The 19,128-nt window shown below is 39.0% G+C and overlaps 1 long non-coding RNA gene across 1 annotated transcript; it reads left to right on the plus strand.

Annotated features, from left to right (window-relative positions):
- The first annotated feature begins 1,469 nt into the window (after window positions 1–1,469).
- LOC138170060 (uncharacterized) lies at window positions 1,470–18,701 on the plus strand. The gene is made up of 2 exons (XR_011170529.1): window positions 1,470–1,738; window positions 18,193–18,701. It is a non-coding gene; the product is annotated as an uncharacterized lncRNA (long non-coding RNA).
- Window positions 18,702–19,128: the final 427 nt, after the last annotated feature.

The following is a 19,128-nucleotide window of genomic DNA, read 5'->3' on the forward strand; positions in this document are numbered from 1 at the left end:
TTCAAATCCTGACTGCTACTTTTTTACTGAGTGACTTTAGGCAAGTCACTCCTCCTATTAGGGCTTCAGATTTCTATTTTGTTTTAAAATGAAGAGGTGGGAAGACATGACCTCTGAAGTCTTTCCCAGATTGAAACCTCTGATCCTGTGATCTGATTCTGTCTGGCAAAAATGGAGATGTCTAGAATTGAACATATTTGATCTAGTCTTCACCGATTGCCTTTTTTATAAAATAATTTTTATTGATGTCCTTTGCTTTTACATAGCCCAAATTTCTACTAGTATTCCTCTATCTCCTTCCTCCCAGAAAATTGTGCCAAATAATAAAGACTTTTTTAAAGAAAAAAAGAGGAAAAGGGGGAAAATCAGCAAAACTGAGCCATATATTGAAAAAAATCTGAAAATGCAAACAATGTTCCCCACCTGTGGATTTTCCATTTCTGCAAAACAATGAAAGGAGTAGTCCTCTCATATTTCTTTTTTTGGGGTCATGCTTATTCTTTGTCAGTCAATCAATAAACATTTATTAAGTGCCTGCTATGTGCCAGTACTGAGATTATAAAGAAAGGCCAAAAACAGTTCTTGCTTTAGAGGAACTCAGAGGGGAATGGGGGAAATAACATGCAAAATACTGTTTACAAACAAGTTATACAAGAAAATTGGGAATAATCCACAAAATGGAAGGCTGTGGAATTAAGAGGGTCTGGGGAAGTCTTTCTAGACTAGAAGGTGGGATTTTAGTTGGAACCTGAAGAGAGCCAGGGAAACCAGGAGGTGGAGATGAGGAGAGAGAGCCTTTCAGGGATGGGGACAGTCTGTGAACCTTCGGAGATGGAGTGTCATGGGGAGACCTAGGAGACCACTGTTCCTGGATCTCAGAGTACATGAGTAAGGGTAAGGTATAAGAAAACTGGAAAGGGAAAGGGAGCAGGTTATAAAGGGCTTCAAATGCTCAACAGAGAATTTCATATTTGATCCTGGAGGTCCATTGGGGAGCCAATGGAGTTTGTTGGGTGGGGTAGGGGTATGTGTGACACAGTCTGCATTGCAGTGTTCACTCTCTATTGTTTTGTGGTGACTGGGTTTTTTTTTTCCTTCCATTTTTATTGTTGCAGTCATTGTGTAGATTGTTTTCTTGGTTTTGCTAACTGCACTTTGCATCAGTTCATATGTCTTCTCATACTTCTCTGGAGTCATCATGTTCATCATTTCATATAGCGCTGTATTATTATTCATGTGCCACAATTTATTTAGCCATTCCCCAGCTGAATCTCATTTACCCTTGAAGGTGAAGATTGATACCTTTTTTCAGTTATAATGATACTGAAATTTAGTTCTGAATTGTTAATATTTCCCCTTCTCCTTGTTGTTACTGTGGTTCCACTCTTAATCAATATTTTGATTCTCATTCTTATTGTAGAACATTTTCAATAGAAACTTTAAATTTTTTAGATATTTAAAACTCTTTCTATGATAGTTCCTTTTTTTTGCTCAAATGGAACCACATTACAAAACAATTCTGCCGGTGTAATTAATTCTTCTTTGTGTTTCCCTGGATTCCCTTTGTTACTGGGATACCTCTCCTTCCATCTTTTATAGGTATTCATTCTTCACTAATATTTTCAGAATGTCTTTGGATTTTTAACTCCCGGCATCACACCCAGAGTCAAACAGCAGTTTATTTGGCCAGGAAAGCATATATGGAATCGTGCTGGATTTCAAAGGGGCTGACTAAAAGGTAAAATGATGCAGTGAGTAATGGTACTGTTTAAGGCCATCACTGTGGACTGAAATCATTGTGGCAGGCTCCTTCCTGTCTAGGCTATCTCCCTGAACAGTCAGTAGTGTGTCTTTCAGTTGACAGGTAGGCTGATCCCCCTCCATGTTATCAAGGAGGCTAAATGTTGGCTGGGGATTTAAAGTAACATGAACAAGGTCTTAAGCACTTGAATCATTCTGATTTTCACCTCTGCTTTGGAGAACATAGATTTCTGGGCATATGCAAAAGAAGCTTCTTTGTGCTTTGTAATTAAGCATGGGTTAAGTGGACAGGGCTGGATCTGGGTGCAGTGGACTGGTCTTCTTATCCTGCCTTGGCTACCTACTATCCATTTAACTTTGGACAAGTTGCTTCACCTGTGCCTCCGTTTCCTTATTTATAAAATGAGGGGTTGAACTAGGAGACTTTTAAGGTCTCTTACAGCTCTGAATTTGTGATCTTACAACTCCTCAATCAGATTCAGAAACTGAGAACAAACACTCAACTAAACTCTTACTATATGTAAGGATACCAGATTGTCAAGAAATAGAGCCTCTAATTTCAAGGAATTTACAACCTAATTGGCTGAGAGTAGGTGTGAGTGAGGCAAGGGGACTAAGATATACAGATAAATAACTCTAATACAAAGCGGAATGTGGAAATTTGGGGGAAGAAAAGGTCCTTGCCAAATGCTGTTTTATATGAGGGCACATGGGCAGCTGGTAGAGATGCCATGGAGGTTATGGGAGAAGTGTGCTCTTTGGCCTCTTCCGTGTTCTTAACCCAGTGTGGCCTCTTCCCTGCTTTGTCTCTAGGGTTTCCCCGCTTTGTTTCCATATCATTATTTGCTAACTCTGCTTCTAAGCATTTCGGATTTTCCAAGATGAGAAACATCTAGCTATTCTAAAAGAGGGTAATAAAAACAGAGAATGTAGGTAGAATTTGTGAGGCCCTTACAACCAGGTCTGCTCAGCTAGAAAAATGGATCTTAAGCATTCTTCCACATTTCAATTTTTGCTGTACAGAGACACCTAATTGTTCCATTGTATCACTGAGTTGGAGAAGGAAATGGCAACCCACTTCAGTGTCTTGGCCAAAAAAAACAAAAACAAAACCCAAAACAAAACAACCAGACACAACCCCTCCCCCATAAAAAAACCAAACCAAAACAAATGTAAATGAGGTCAGAAGAGTCGGCGGACAGGACTGACAAGACCGAACAACAAAAAATCACTGAACCAAGGTGTTTGTTCTTCAAAGAGACCCTCTCTTTTCTTGCTTTTCTCTTCCTCCACGTTGAAGTCAGTTATTGATTGAACATCAATTCTATGCAATACACTATGCTGTGTGGAAGGTGATACAAAAAAAAGACACAGACATTATTGCAGAATGGATTGGGAAGTAAACTCCAAGAGGATCTAGATTCAAATTCTGCTTCTGATGCTAGCTGTGTGACTGGGCAGATCATATTTCTGTGCCTGAGTTTTCCCATCTGCAAGACAAGGGAGTTGCCTTTAATGGCTTTGAAGTGGGGCTTCAATTTTTAAATCTAAAATCTTATGATAGTGTCATAGGAAGATGGAACAAGTTCAGATCTGTCCTTCCAGATGGGTTAATACAGATTATGTGCACATATTCTCTACTTGTTTCTAGTCTACCATGTGGAAGCTTGGAGGGATCCTGCTTCCAGCTATACTCAGTGACTTGCACTGAATAGTAAAGAGTCTTTTAAATGGCCGCTGAGCCAGAACTCAGTGGGCAACGTGCTATCTGTTACTCTCTTCCTATCTGGTAGCAAGCAAGGCAGGACTAGTTCGAACTGTCTCCTGAGAACCAGGTCCCTACCTAGTCTTTGAAGCTATGAGAACAATGGCCACCTTGGACATTTTTTATGTTTGTTCTATCCTGATATTAAGTGAATGAATATCCCAAAGTGGTTGTGTCCCAAAGACTTAGTCAGTTTGGAAGAGATAGAGGTCCCACTGGATGTCCCATTGGTGGGAGGAGCTGAATGGCAGCAGTAGAGATGATGTCTTCAGAGTGACAATGGTTGACAGCAGGGGAAGCCTCTATGAGGAGTGGAGAACAACAATGAGGACTGATGGGTGAGGAGGAAAGGTGACTTCAGGGAGTGTGACCCTTCTTGGTGGAGAGAAGTAACAGCTATGAACTCAAGAAAGGCACAGACACTTAATTCCCAAGCAGAGAGCCACACCTAATAGGAGCAGTGTGAAGACCATAAAGAGAGATTTCCAGTGCCAGGAGCTGTGTGTTACCCTTATATGCTAATATATATGTTATATATATATGTATATATATACATATATATATAACATATATATATAAAATCATATATCTAATATGTATATATTTAATATGTATCTCTACATCTCATTTACTTAAGATCAGAAAAAGAACAAATAACAGAAGTGTGTGTATGTGTGTGTGTGGGGGGGGGCGGGTCTTGTGATCATGACTCCACCCTCTGTAGGCCACTCAAACCAGTCAGGCTTCCCTTGTGACCTGAAAGGAAGAGGTAGGAGAGGTGGGTGACCCCTTTTGTACATCTGCTAAGTTTTAGCACAGCAGCCAGTGAGGAAACTGTGCATCAACACACAATGCCAGGCCTTGCACTTGACCAGAAAAAGGCTCCTCCCAAACTTTTGTGTGGTTGATTGGACATAGAATTAAATATCTGCACGTGCTCTGTATAACCCACTAAGGAGGGCAAATCTGAGTGTGCTCCATGCAACAACTGTAATATCAATTACTTGACTTCATGTTACTTGTATCCTGTTAAGATGATAAGCAAAGTATAAAAAGAAGCAAAATATGAAATTGGATATGCATTAAAAGAGATACAAACTGCTGGGAGGAATTCAGAGAGGGGACTCATTCTTTAACTCATTCACTGGTTTAGTTTTTAACAATGGCCATTCTCTCCTACTTTTCCCATAGCCTCAGATGTGGTCTAGACGCTCCAGACATAGTCTGAATGTGGTTCTTTGTCCATTTTCATTTTTCTGGAAGAGCCCAAGGTGTTTTCCAAGGCCCAAGGACACACCCTTCTCCCTTCCTTCTACCTCCTTATCTCCTTTGACACTGCTCCTGCCTGATGATGCATGACAACCTTGACCCAGAACATCAGGATAGTAAGAGATATAGGAGGCCCAGTGTTGTCCAAGGAATGGGGTTAATTCAAGCAGGCAGATTTGCAGGCAAATCCTAATTTCCATTGAATAAGGAAAACAAAACAGAATAAATAGGCTATACACTCCTGTCTGGTACAGTTCACTGTGGAAGAAAGTCAAGTCACTTTTCTCCACTGACCAGATATAGAAATAGTAATTAGCAGCCTGGTGCCATTTGATAGAAAATCAGGTTCAAAGCAGTTTGGGGCAAAAATATTAAAGCTTCACGAGATGAGAGAGGGGGTTGTTCAGAGGATGTCCTTGATCCATGCCTGTACCTCAGCTAATTGGACATATCAGCCAATGCCATATTGTAGTCATGGCCACCAGAAGCTGTAGGTGGCCATGTATAAGACCTTTAATGCCCCTGGCTCACCTTCCCCATGGTTCACTTCTTAAAGATATTGTAAAGTAGATTCTTGGATTGAGCTAGATGGCTTCCGAGGTCCCCTACAACTCTGAGATTCTGAGATTGTAAGAAACATGGACACTTTCCAGGAACCTTGTTTGAGTTCATTGAAATGTGCTTGCCACAAGGAAGATGAGAGCCTCTTCCCTTCCCTCAGCACCTATCTTCCTTACCCCCTTTCAGGAATCGGATTTCTTTCCACCCTGCTCTGATTTTAAGGAATATCTCATTAGTTATGTCTAAACTGGACAAGCACATTTATAGCATAGGTTCTTTCTCCTGGTAGATAGGAACAGTCTTCTAGATCAGAGGAATCACAGTGTGAAGCCAGGGCAGCCTTTGGGAAAATGGTGTGTACTTGTCAGAATGGAATATGCTTTCAATAAAAGACAGTACAACTCAAGTCAAGGACTGACCGAGGTTAGGGCCAGGGCGGCTTCTGATTTCATCTGCCCATTAGAGAGGGGATACAGATGCACTAAGATCACATATTTATCATTTTCAATGGAAACTGTGTGGGCAGCTTCCATTATGCCAGGCCAAATTTAGACGAATGAAAAGGTCGACTAAGTAATTATTGATTTTATATGTGCACATAAATTAGAGCATGGAGCCCTTTAGTCACTGCTAAAAATAAGCCTTCTATGGATCTGGGTGAGGAGACAGAGGGCCTGTGGAAGGAGGAGAAAGCTATGGCCCACTGGCAAACATATATCGGAATAACTGTTTCATTGTGGCTGCTGTGCTGGTTCAAGGCTCATATTAAAATTCAACAAATGGAGTGTTTTGGATCTCTGTGGGAGAATGGAGAAAGCCAAATTGGAGCCATTCCTCCTTTCAACAACAAGCTTCTTTCGAGCTGTGGTGACTTCTGATTATCATTCTGAGAAGGACTCCTCTATAGATTTGGGGATTGGGGATAGAGACTGGACCTGTGATTTTATTGGTATAGGGAACTCCCAGACGAGGAAACTCCCTCTACTAATGCAGATTGGCACCTTCTCTCCAACTCTCTAAGTTTATTAATCACAGGTCCAGTCCCTCAAAAGATTAGTTTTCTTTTAATTATGCAGCTGCCTTAGCAAGTCATGCATGCATCTTAGGGAGAGCTGTGAATTTTCCATCAGTTCTCGGAAGCAGAGAATTTATTCACACATGGTGGGAGCGATTTGCAGAGGCTAAAACCGGGAAAACATATCCTTCCTTTCTGAAATATGTAGCACTTGGATTTGAGAGTGAAATTCCAAGAATCTCATAATCAAATCAGCAAAGGCTGTTAATTGGAGTAGATGATTATTAAGCACTTAAAACCACTCTAGAATGTCTAAGTACAAGAAAGTTATGAACTGCCATCAATTTCTAGTGTCACATGAAATTACATGAGGGAAAGACGTATGATGATAAGGAAAGGAAATGGTTTTGAATTTGAGCATGTTATACTACATGGGGTACTGGCCCCAGAAAGGCATTGACTGCTAACTAGTGTGTAGCATAAAGGCACTCTCTCACCTTCAAGGAGAGAGCAAGGCAAAACTAAGCTGTAGCTTTAGTTAAAAGTCAAACCTGTTTTGGGGTTAATATCTGCAATAATTCAGAGTCTATGTATTGAGTCTTGCTTTCTTCAGACCTCAAATTATGATCATTTAGGCATTCCTCATGAGAAAGGTTAATGTTCTTTGCATCTTGTTTGAAATGAATTAGCCAATAGTGGGTGGAATTGTAGGGATGGGAAGATGAAGAACTATAAGGGACCTTTGAGATCATCTGCTTCAGTCTCCTAACTTTCTAGCAGTAAGGCAGTAAAACTTTTTTTATTTTTTGGCTGGGGGCAAGTAGGGCAAAGGTCACCAACTTCCCTCAATCCTGCTCTTGGGTTAATCTGAAAAAGCAGCCAAAGGTTTTATGGGAGTTGAAAAGAATCCTTGTCTCCACTCCACCCAGCTCACTTGCCTTTTTCTAAGTGTTGTCCCCAGAATGAACCAGATTAGCGCCCCAAGGATCTGATAGGGGTTTAAAAGAATTTTGAACATTACTCAGAGTTTGGACCAAGAGGGACTTCAGCAAGCAACAAGGGAAATAGCAGTTCCAAATCCAGACTTTAAAATGCCTAACATTTCTCTGGCTAGCTATCTGGGGATGTCTGGCTGCAGTTCTCATCACCAAACTGCTAAAGACAGCTCTTGGAGCTATAAGCTAAAGAACTGGCAGGACCTTCCCCCTCTGGAGAAGAAGCCACATGGAAGCTAAGGACAAGCTGGTGTGAGCAGAAAATTGAGGCAGCTCAACCAAGAATCCAAATTTCAGTTGAAGACTTGTAGATGGCAGCATTGTAACTGAGGGCAAGAAGAGGGCAGCATTGGGTCAGTGGAGATGCCAGGCAGATAGTCCCACCAGATGATGTCAGTGGCTCTGCAGTGTTAAAGAATTTAGTTGCTCTGGCCACTAGACACTCTTGTTTCCTACCCATGCTCCTCCATGCCCATTTCTTAGCAGCTTATGCTTCCTGAATGTTTGCCCTCTCCATACTAGTTCTCTGGTCACATATATTCCCTGTGTCATTGGAATGGTAAACCTGTGGAAGGGAATCCCTATGTTTATATGAGGGGGGATATTTCTTATAATTTATTTAGCTATACTGTTTGAACAAATGTTTTTTCGTATTACACTAATGTGTCCCTCTGGTTGGTATAGTGAAAGGAAACACATTGGTGGGGTCTCATGAGCTAAGGTCTTCAGTGCATGCTGACTTACAAAGTAGCTCAAACCTGGAAAAATTTTCTGGGATCCTATATATGATGGGGGTAACTTGGGCACTGTAGATAAACATTTTGAGGCCCAGGGAGGACAATAGGCTTTTCTGATAGCCTTCTACTTTGTCAAATAGACTTTATCAGTTCTTTAAGCAAAGAAATGAAAATTAACATTTTAAGAAAGAAGCTGGACTCAGAGAGTCACGAACTAGTGGCTAGTGTATAGTGTGAAAACATTTTCTCACCTTCAAGGATAGATCCAGGCAAAACTAAGATAAGTACTACCCATGTCTAATCTTCTTTTCTATGCTCTTTCATCTCTTTTACATTTTATTTCTTTACTGCTTCTATCCCTTCTCCTCTTTCCCAGTGCCCTCAGGAGGAAAACTATGTGGTAGAACCAATTAACACCAAGGTTTAATGACAACCATATTTTTCACTTGGTAACCCCAACATTAGGCTATAGTTTGTGGGAATGAGGAGCTTCTATTTTTTTCCCTTCCATCCTCACCCCTCTTACTTTACTAATGTTCTATAAATTTTATTAAATAAAACAGTTTAGTATAACAATAAATAGTAAAGTGCTTGGGTGTGTTTGTGTGTGTGTGTGCATGCACATGTGTGATGGGTAGTGGTTTTTGTAGCATCTTTTTTGTTTCTGGTGAGGCATTTGGGGTTAAATGACTTGCCCAGGGTCACACAGCTAGTGTCAAGTGTCTGGTCAAAGGCCGAATTTGAACCCAGGTCCTCCTGACTTCAGGGCCTATGCTCTATCTACTGTGTCACCCAGCTGCCCCAGTAGTGGTTTTTGATCCCATATTGTTGTCAGGAGAAAGAAACTTTGCAGTAAGGAGATGAGCATTCTTCTAGCTATTTGCCAGTCACCAAATCTCCCCAGGCCTCAGTTTCTTCATCTTTAAAATAGGTAGCTGGGCAAGATGGTCTCTGTAATTCTACATCCATGAACCTAGGATCTTTGAAGCAGATTGGAGGAATAGAATGGCCAGTGGCTGGCCTAAATGAGAACACTTACCAGGGTTTGATGAGGACTCAAGGGATTGTTACTATGAATTCCTGAATATTCATAATGCTAGCTACCTACCATTAAACAAGAAATAATCACCAAACATTTGGTGATTATAAGACACTAGATTTTTGCATTTGGGAGAGCTAGACCTGGAAGGGACTTCTGAGAAAGGGATATACAGGAGCCACATTAAACTTTTTGGAGAGAAGTGACTGTTAAATTTTCAGTGCTAGCATTTACACTTCAGACAGAAATCAGCCAATGCTACAAATCAGGGCTCGATTTTTGTTTTGCCAGTTGTCTAGATTAAAAAAAAATGGAGAAATATTAATAATTCAGATTAAGTTTAAAAGTGTCATGGGTACGTTTTTTTCCCCCCTAGAGAGTCAGTTGTTAAACATTTATCAGCTCAGAAGACACCTGTATGCTCATTATGTTCATCAATGCAGGATCTGAATGAGAGAAAATAACAGAGAACTTAATTATCAGAGCAAAACTGAACCACAAAAACTTGACAGCTAAGACAATAATTTTCTATTCTTCTAATAGACTTCTCATTAATTTTTTTTCCAAATCCATTCTTAGGATTGGAAAACTAATAATTATATTTATTATAATTCTCTTAAACTGAAGTAATTTATCTCAGACCCCCATAGCTTGCTCTGTATTATTTGTGTGCATGCTCTCTCTCTCTCTTTCTTTCTCTCTCTCTCTGTCTCTCTCTTATTATATTGCAAGCTCTCTGAAGTTGGGGACTTGTCTTTTGCCTTTTTTTTTTTTGTATTTCTAGTGCTTAGCACAGTGCCGGGCATATAGTAGATGATTAATAGATATTTATTGATTGATTGACTGAGAACCACACGCAAAATACTATTCTCTGAGAATTTGTCTTTGTTCCAAAACTTTATCTCATTTATCTCTTCCAATCAATCACTGTTTTTCATACTTTTGATATTTTAGTGAGAGGAATTATAGTTAGAACTCTTTTATACTTAACTTTTTAAAATGTTGTATTATATTTTATTTATTTTGTTAAACATTTGCCAATTACATTTTTAAAAAAATTATTATTTATTTTTTAATCATTCTTTTTTTAAAAAAAATTTGAGTTCAAAATTTTTTCCCTCCTGTCCTTTCCTCATCCACTGAGGAGGCAAGCAATGTGCTATCAATTATACATGTTAAATCACTGAAACCATATTTTCATGTTAGTTTGTATTTCTCCCCAAAAGCAAGAAAAATAAAAAAGTGAGAAAATTACATTTGTTTGCATTCAGTTCATTAACTCTCTCTCTGGAGGTGAATAACATTTTTTCATCATGAGGAATTATCTTGGGTCATTGTGTTGATAAGAGTAGTCAAGTCCTTTATAGTTGATCGTTATTACCACATTGCTGTTACTGTGCATGATGATCTCCTGTTTCTTCTCACTTCACTTTGCCTCAGTTCATAGAAACCTTCTCAAGTTTTTCTAAATTTCTTATAGAACAAAAGCACTGCATCACAATCATATGCTACAACTTAAGTCATTCCTCAATTGATAGCATCTCCTTGATTTCCAATTCTTTGACACTGCCAAAAAAAAAATTGCTACAAATATTTTTGTACTTACAGGTTGTTTTCCTTTTTCTTTGATCTCTTTGGGGTACAGACCTAGAGTAGTATTGCTGGGTCAAAGGGTATGCAGAGTTTATAGCCTTTTGGGCATAGATTCAAATTATTTTCCAGAATGGTTGAGCCAGTTCACAACTCTACTGACGGTTTACTAGTGGACTTAATGGTGATTTAGGGCATTTTTTTCATATGACTATAGATAGCTTTGATTTCTTCTGGAAATATCCCTTGACCACTTTTGATTTGGGGAGTAGCTCTTATTTTATTAAATTTGAATCAGTTCTATATTCAGCATATATTTGAGAAATTGCAAGAACATGCTGCAATGATATTACTTCATTGTCTATGGTACTTTTAAAGCAAATTGTAGTTTCTCTGATTATCTTTTAACTAGGTCTATTTTTGCTTTTGTTTTGTTTGAGATCATGATTACTACAAAAGCCTTTTTTTACTTCATTTGAAGCATGTTAGATTATGTTCTAGTCTTTTATTTTAACTCTCTGTGTCTGTTTCTGTTTCACATGTATCTCCAATAATATATTGTTAGATTCTAATTTCTAATCCATTCTGCTATCCATTTCCAGTTCCATCCCATTATCTTCTATTTCTTCTCTCTTTTTATCTTGTCCCTCCTTAAAAGTTTATATTGCTTCTAATCACTGCCTTCCTTAATCCACTCTCCTTTTTTATCATCCCCCCTTCCCTTTTTCTTTTTTAATAGATCACTCCAACGTAACTGACTCACACTCATGCCCTCTGTCTATGTAAACTCCTTTGAACTGTCCTGATAATGACAAAATTCTTAGGAATTATGTGTATCATCTTCCCATATGGGAATGTAAACAATTTAACTATATTGAGTGCTTTATGATTACTCTTTGATGTTTACCTTTTTATGCTTCTCTTGAGTTATTTGAATATCAAATTTTCTATTAAGCTCTGGTATTTTTACCAAGAATGCTTGAAAGTCTTCTATTTAGGGGAAGCTATGTAGCACAGCGAGTAAGAGCACCAGCTCCAGTGTTGGGATGACCTGGAGATCGAATCCTGGGCTCAGACACTTAGCACCCACCCAGAAACACCTGGACGTGTAACCTTGAGCAAGTTACTTAACCCTGATTGCTTAAAAAAAAAAGTCTTCTATTTCATTAAATATAAATTTTCTTGCCACTGAAGGATTACAGTCAGCTTTGCTGGGTATGTTATTCTTGATTGTAATACTAGCTTCTTTGCCTTCTAGTATATCATATTCCAAGCCCTTTGCTCCTTTAACATGCAAACTGCTAAATCTCGTGTCATCCTAACTGTGACTCCACAATATTTGAATTGTCTCTTTCTGGATGCTTGAAGTATTTTCTCTTTGACTTGGGAGCTCTGGATTTGTCTATAATATCCCTAAGAACTTTCATTTTGGGATCTCTTTGAGGAGGTGATTGGTGGATTTCTATTTTTGCCCTCTGATTTTAAGATATCAGGGCAGTTTTCTTTTATTGTTTCTTGAAATATAATGTCTAAGTCTTTTTTTTTCTCTTTTTTTTTATCATGGCTTCCAGATAGTCGGATAATTCTTAAATTATTTCTCCTCAATCTATTTTCCAGGTCAATTGTTTTTCCAATGAGATATTTCACATTTTATTCTATTTGTTTTCATTCTTTTCACTTTGTTTTATTGCTCCTTAATGTCTCATAGAGTCATTAGCTTGGACTCGCCCAATTCTAATTTTTAAGGAATTATTTTCTTCAGTGAACTTTGTTTTTTCTTTTTTTTTTTAATCTGTGTTTTCTTTCACAACATGACTAATACAAAAATATAAAAAAGTATGACTCTAATGGCCTTCTATGAGAGGAGTTTTAACTTTCAGCCTGGGAAGGTGTTAAAAAATTTTTTTGATGACTTTATTTCAATATAATTGATTTCCCTTTTAATCCTGTGTATTTTATCTCATGCATTTCAAAACCTTGGGGAAACTAGGTGGTGCAGTGGATAAAATGAAAGACCTGGAGTCAGAAAGAGTCATCTTTCTAAGTTCAACTCTGGTCTCTGTCCCTTACTAGCTATATAACACTGGTCAAGTCACTTAAACCCTGTTTACTTCAGTTCCTCATCTGCAAAGTGAATTGGAGAAGGAAATGGCCAAATCATCCTTGTATCTTTGCAAAAAAAACCACAAATAGGGTCACAAAGAGGTGGGTGTGACTGAAAATGACTGACTAACAATGTCAAAATCTTGTTTTGAGGAGGTCATAAGCTTCACCACACTGCCAAAAGACTCATGACACAGAAAAAATGGTTAAGAACTCCTGTTTTAGGAAGAATAGAAGGTTGATAAACTGAGCTACAAAACAACAGAAGTTTAAATTGACCGAATTCATTGAATTCCCAGACTATGGAAAAGCTATTACACTGGCAGCTGAGGTTCTACTGTAATCTCTTCTTTGCTTCTTCATAGACCTTGTCCTTGATTTAAGTGCTAATCCCTGGAGAGGAGGGACTTGAGGTGGCATAGTGCAGGGAGCTCAGGGACTGGAGTCAAGGAAGACTCAGATCCAGCTGCAAATACTAACTACATGACTCTGGAAAATCACTTACCCTCTGTTTGCCTCAGTTTCCTCATCTGTAAAAGGGGGGGATAAAAATGCCATCTATATCCCAGGATTGTTCTGAGGATCAAATGTGGTAATACTTGGAAATCCCTTGGCACATAATAAGTGCTATTCAAATGTTAGCTATGATGATGATGATGATGATGATGATGATGGAAACTGGTGTTAGTTGCTTGTGGAGATCCACATTTCTGGGAGCAGTATAGCAGAGCTAGGGACATATTGGCAAGAAGGACCCATGACACCTGATAGTTAAATAGAGGCCAGTGGCAGTGGCAAGGAGAATCCATAACCATTTTCAGGAAAGGAGGACCACATTGGCAAAGTTATGGAACAGCAACAAGAAGCAGAAACTAGAGAAGAGTGACAGGTGAAAGCAACGTAGTGTGGAGCACAGGATGTTAAGAAAGAAATGTGGACTTCTGTGGGGTCCTTCCTTGGACAAAACAATTCACTGGAACTCTTGCAAGTCCCTGGGTGGGGAGACCTACAGGGAGTGCCAAGAAGTATCTTTTGACTAGTATCTTGATTACAAACTTCCCCTGTGTCCTTTAATTTGTAATTAAATCTGTTCTATTTGAAGTCTTGTGAACTTGAATGTTTATATGGGGAATGCCAGATGCTAAAGTCTCTAGAATCTACCTGAGTAGAAGCAATGACCCAGAAAAGCAAGAATTTTCTAAAGTGTTCCTGGGGCTTCTGCTAAGGGAGACCCTCTTTCATAAGGGTGGCATGCCTTTCAGATTCTGTGTATCTGTGTTTGTGGAGGGATTGGTGGCTTAATGCTAATGAATGAGAAGGAATGTCTTCTTTATTTATCTCCATCGCACTAAAAGAACTGGTTTTATTTTTTAAAAAGATGCCCATCTCTTGGCTTCAGGCATTTTCTCCGGTTGTCCTCCATGCCTGGAATGTTCTCCCTCCTCCATTCTGACTCTACTACTGACCTCACCAGCTTCCTTTAAGTCCCAGCTAAAATCCCATGTTCTACAAGAAGCCTTTCCCAGCGCCTCTTAATTTTTGTGCCTTCTCTCTGTTAATAATGCCTATTTATACTGCATTTAATTTGTTTTTATATATTTGCTTGTTTGTTGTCTTCTTCATTCGGTTGTGAGCTCCTTGAGGGTATGTTTTAGCAAATACCCTAGCACACTTAGGATGGTCTGCTAGCACAGGTTCTTTGATCTGCTTTTAAAAGAAAGACTGCTCCAAAAGGGGTTAACAATCCTACTTTAATTACAGAGAAAGAAGTGAGTATAGAAAATACAAGCAGAGAAATTAGCACAAAGACCAACAGACAGGGCTCCAGCTGTCTGAACATAGCAATATTTCTATACACTTTACATATATCACTGGATTGAGGGAGCACAGAAGTCTGAGCAGTCAGGGGATTCAACAAATGACTACTCAGAGTCTCAACCAGGAAATCAAAGATCCTTCTCATGAGTGAACCCCCAAAACAAAATACAAACTCAGAGTATATATACACTTCTCAGAACTAGAAGGCATCACAGTCCTCATGATTCAGTACCTAATTAGGTTAGTACCAAAAGGTGTGAAAGCCTTCCTACAAGTAAACCTCCTCTAAGCAAGCTTCTCTTTAAGCAAGTTCCTCCCCAGTGGACTCTATGGGATTCAGGATGTATCACAGCTGGGCACATAGGCCTATTAATGGGTGGAGAAGATTTTTTTTTCTTTTTGGAGAGAGGAAGGTGGGGCAATTGGGGTTAAGTGACTTGTCCAACATCACATGGCTAGTAAGTGCTAAGTGTCTGAGGGCAGATTTGAACTCAGGTCCTCCTGACTCCAGGGCTCTATTCACTGTGCCACCTAGCCACCCCATATAGAGAAGATATATCCCATTAACCTTACAGGGCAGGGACCATTTGTCTCTTTTTGTATCTCCAGCTTAGTAAAGTGCCTGGCACATAGTGAGTGATCAATAAGTGTTTACTGAGTGACTGTGGATTGACTGGTTTCCCAATCATGAAAAGAAAATCAGAAAATTCAGTTAAAAATCTACCAATCTGCTGTTTATACAGTTCAAGCTTATTTGATGGACAGACAGTTTCTCTTGTTCACCTTTTGTTGACAATCACAAGGAATAGCAATTGAGGTAATAAAAGAAACTAGGAATACATGTTAGATGTTTTCAAGTCCACTGCACCACTTTTGGGTAGAGGGAGTCCTGAAGTTATAGAACTATATTAAAAATTTGTATTCAATAATCTTAGCTGGAGCAGCTTCACATCAACTCTAGTCTTCATCTAGGGACTCTGTCAGTGTTCACAATTTCATTTTCAAACCTTCTCCTCAGCTTACATTACTTTAGTCCCTATTTCCTCTCAGCAGAGGACATCAACCCATATTTCCTTGAGAAAACTATTCTCTTCTCCTTTGCTCCAGTCTCTGAGAAGGAGGTTGGTTTTTTTTTTTAAATCAAGACCAATTCCTTTTCATGTGCTTCACCTCAGGACTCATCCTTGTTGACCTCTTTGCTGTATTTAGCGTTGTTGGACACCTCCCCCCCAGCCCCCGCTCCCAGACAATCCTCCTGGATATTCTCTCCTCTCTATGTTTTCATGAAACTGATCTCTTCTAATTCTCAATCTCTGTTGCTAAACTATCATCCATGTCCTAAGTCTCATGTGTGAGTATAGCTAAGAGCTCTCTCTGGGGACCTCTGCTCTTAGAACATTGTTGCTGTGACTTTATCAGTTATCTAATGATCTATTGTTGTTTATATTATCTATAAAACCAACTTGTACTTTAAGCATAAAAAACAGTTACTTGACCATGCTAGACGTACACAGTTCAGGTAACCGCAAAGTCCTCTTTTCTTCACAGTTACTAGTTGTGTGCCATGGGAGACTCTGGCACAGGACCACTCAGCATGGCGTGCCCATATCAGAGAAGGTGCTCTGGCTGTATAAACAAAGCAGAATTGAGGTAGTTCAAAAGAAATGAGAGATGCACACATTTAGAGAATGCACCCCAAATGTTCACATGGGCTATTTGTACTTGACTTATGGCAGAATATTCCAAGCTTGTACTGGTCTGCTCAGCCACTGACAGACACACTGAAACTTGACTCTAGCATAGTGATGTCATTTTGGACCTCTTTAAGAATGAAGGACAACAACCAGCCAATTATCTCTTAATTGTTCAATTGATGGTCTTTGCCCCCCAAACCTATACCTCTTCCAAACTTTCCTATTTTTATTGATATCACCACCATTATTTCATTCTTGACCGTTGCTACATTTGACACAGTTGACCACTCTTTTCTCTTTGATACTGTCTTTCTTTTCGACAATACTCTTTCCTGGTTTTCTTTCTACCTAACCCTGTTCTTCCTCACTCTCTTTTGCAGAACAATCATCCATATCACACTCCCAACTGTGGGTGCTCCCTAGAATTGTATTGAGCCCTCTTCTGTCTTTACACTTTCTCTTGTTGACTTTATCAGCTCCTGTGGGTTTAATTATCATCTCTACGCCAATAAATCACAGGTATAGCTATCCCTAATATCTCTTCCCCGAGTTTCAGTATCACATCACCAACTTCCTATTGGATATTTCAAAATTAATTTCCTAGACATGTTTCAAACTCAGCATGTACAAAACAGAACTCATTACACTTCCCCGTAAACTCACCCCTCCTCCAAATTTCCCTATTTCCTTTGAAGCCCCCATCATTATTTCACTTCCAATATCTTGATTTAAGTGTTATCATTTGCTCTTGCATCTCTCTCAACCCCCTACCCCCATATCCAGTCAGTTTTCAAATATTGCTGTTTCTACTTCTACAACATTTCTTGTATCTTAACTCCCTTTCTGTACTTTCATATAGACTCACAAAATATTCTCTTTTCTCACACAGCCGTCACTATATTTCAGGCACTCGTGACCTCTTGTCTAGATAGATAAATTAATCAGAGATAATTTTTGAAGGAAAACATAGCCAAGATGATGGAGTAGGAGGAAATAGTTTCTGGTCCCCTTCTGTCCCACCACTACTCTAAATATGATCCAGTAATAAGCAGGAAATCAAAGGAGAAACTAGAGCTTATCTTTCTAGCCCAAGATCACAAATTCAACCTACAGGAAAGTGACTAGGCAAAAGCTGTAGAATGGAAACAGGATGGGTAGTTCAGACTCAGTGCCTGAAAGAGCTAGGACAGCAGTGAGGGGGCACCCAGTGTTGATTATAGGTTGCCCTGGGTCCAAGACAACAGCAAGGGGCTGCCCAGAGGGGCACCCAGATCTCTGAGTCAGGTCAGTCCAGAATAGATTATAAATTCAGATCCAGGCCCAGGCCAACAGTTTAATGGTGGAAAGCATGGACTCAGTGCCCAGAGCTCCTTGTTGGACAGTGCAAGGACAGTCAGAGTTGATCTTGAACTTAGCCAAGGCCAATAGTTTCAGGGTTTAGATTATGAACCAACTTGGACTCAGCATTTTTTTCTTACATCTGTTTCAAAGAATTCCTCTTTTACTCAAGATGCAGCTTGAGTACTGTACAGGCACATCTTGTTTTATTACAAATTGAAGGTTTATGCAACCCTGCTTGAGCAAGTCTATTGGTGCCATTTTCCCCAAGTGCATTCTCATATCATGTCTCTGTGTCACACTTTGGCGATTCTCAAAATATTTCAAAATTTTTCATTATTATTATATCTGTAATAATTATCTGTGATCATCAGTCTTTGATGTTTCCATTGTAATTGTTTTGGGGCATCATGAACGGAGCCCCAACATAACATAGAAAACTTAATCAATAAATGTTGTGTGTGTTCTGGCTGCTCCACTGACCTATTATTCTCTGTTTCTCTTCAGAACTCATTATTCCCTGAGACACACTATTGAAATTAAGATAATTAATAACCCTACAATGGCCTGTAAGTGTTCAAGTGAAAGGAAGAGTTAATTGATGGGATGAACTTCATTGTTGTCTTATTTTAAGAAATTGCCACAACCACTCCAAACTTCAGCAACCACCACCCTGATCAGTCAGCAGCTGTCAACACCCTCTACCAGCAAGACCCTCTACCAGAAAAAAGATTCTGCCACTGAAGGCTCAGATGATAATGAGCACTTTTTAAAGTAATAAAATATGCTTAATTAAGGTATATACTTTTTTTTAGACATAATACTATTGAACACTCAATAGACTACAACAGGTGTAAATGTAACTTTTATATGCACTGGGAAACCAAAAAAATTTGTATGACTCATTTTATTGAAATATTCACTTTATTGCAGTGATCTGATATTTCCAAGGTATGCCTGTATTCTAAAAGAAATCTTTCCTGATATATTAAAATTCTAGTACTCTGCCTCCTTAACTACCTAGCATTTATTTTGTATTTTCTCTTTATATTTGTTCTGCATATGCATATGTGTATATATTGTATACCTATTCATATATGTAGATATAATTCTCTTTCTACCTAGCTGATTGTTTCTCCTCAGTCTTTTTTTCAGAATCATCTTTCATACCACTTTACTAACCATGGTGCCCCTCAAGGCTCTATCATGAGGATACTTTTGTCTTTTTGCATTCTCTCTCCATCATACATATCCAGTTCAGGCTCTGCAGCCATCATTGAGGAGAGAAATCATTGTGAAGAAGGAGCCTACATTCTTTTCCATCATTCACTATTGGTCACCAACCATTACAAATGGGAAAGAGCATCTAAGAACTCCCACAGTGGCAGTGCCCCCAAGACCCCTAGTATTATTTATAGACCCATTCCTAAATTCATCATCCTG

Source organism: Petaurus breviceps, unplaced genomic scaffold, assembly GCF_028583685.1.
Source record: "Petaurus breviceps papuanus isolate PSGF00001 unplaced genomic scaffold, PetGlider_PUasm1.0 38, whole genome shotgun sequence".
NCBI classification, from domain to species: Eukaryota; Metazoa; Chordata; class Mammalia; order Diprotodontia; family Petauridae; genus Petaurus; species Petaurus breviceps.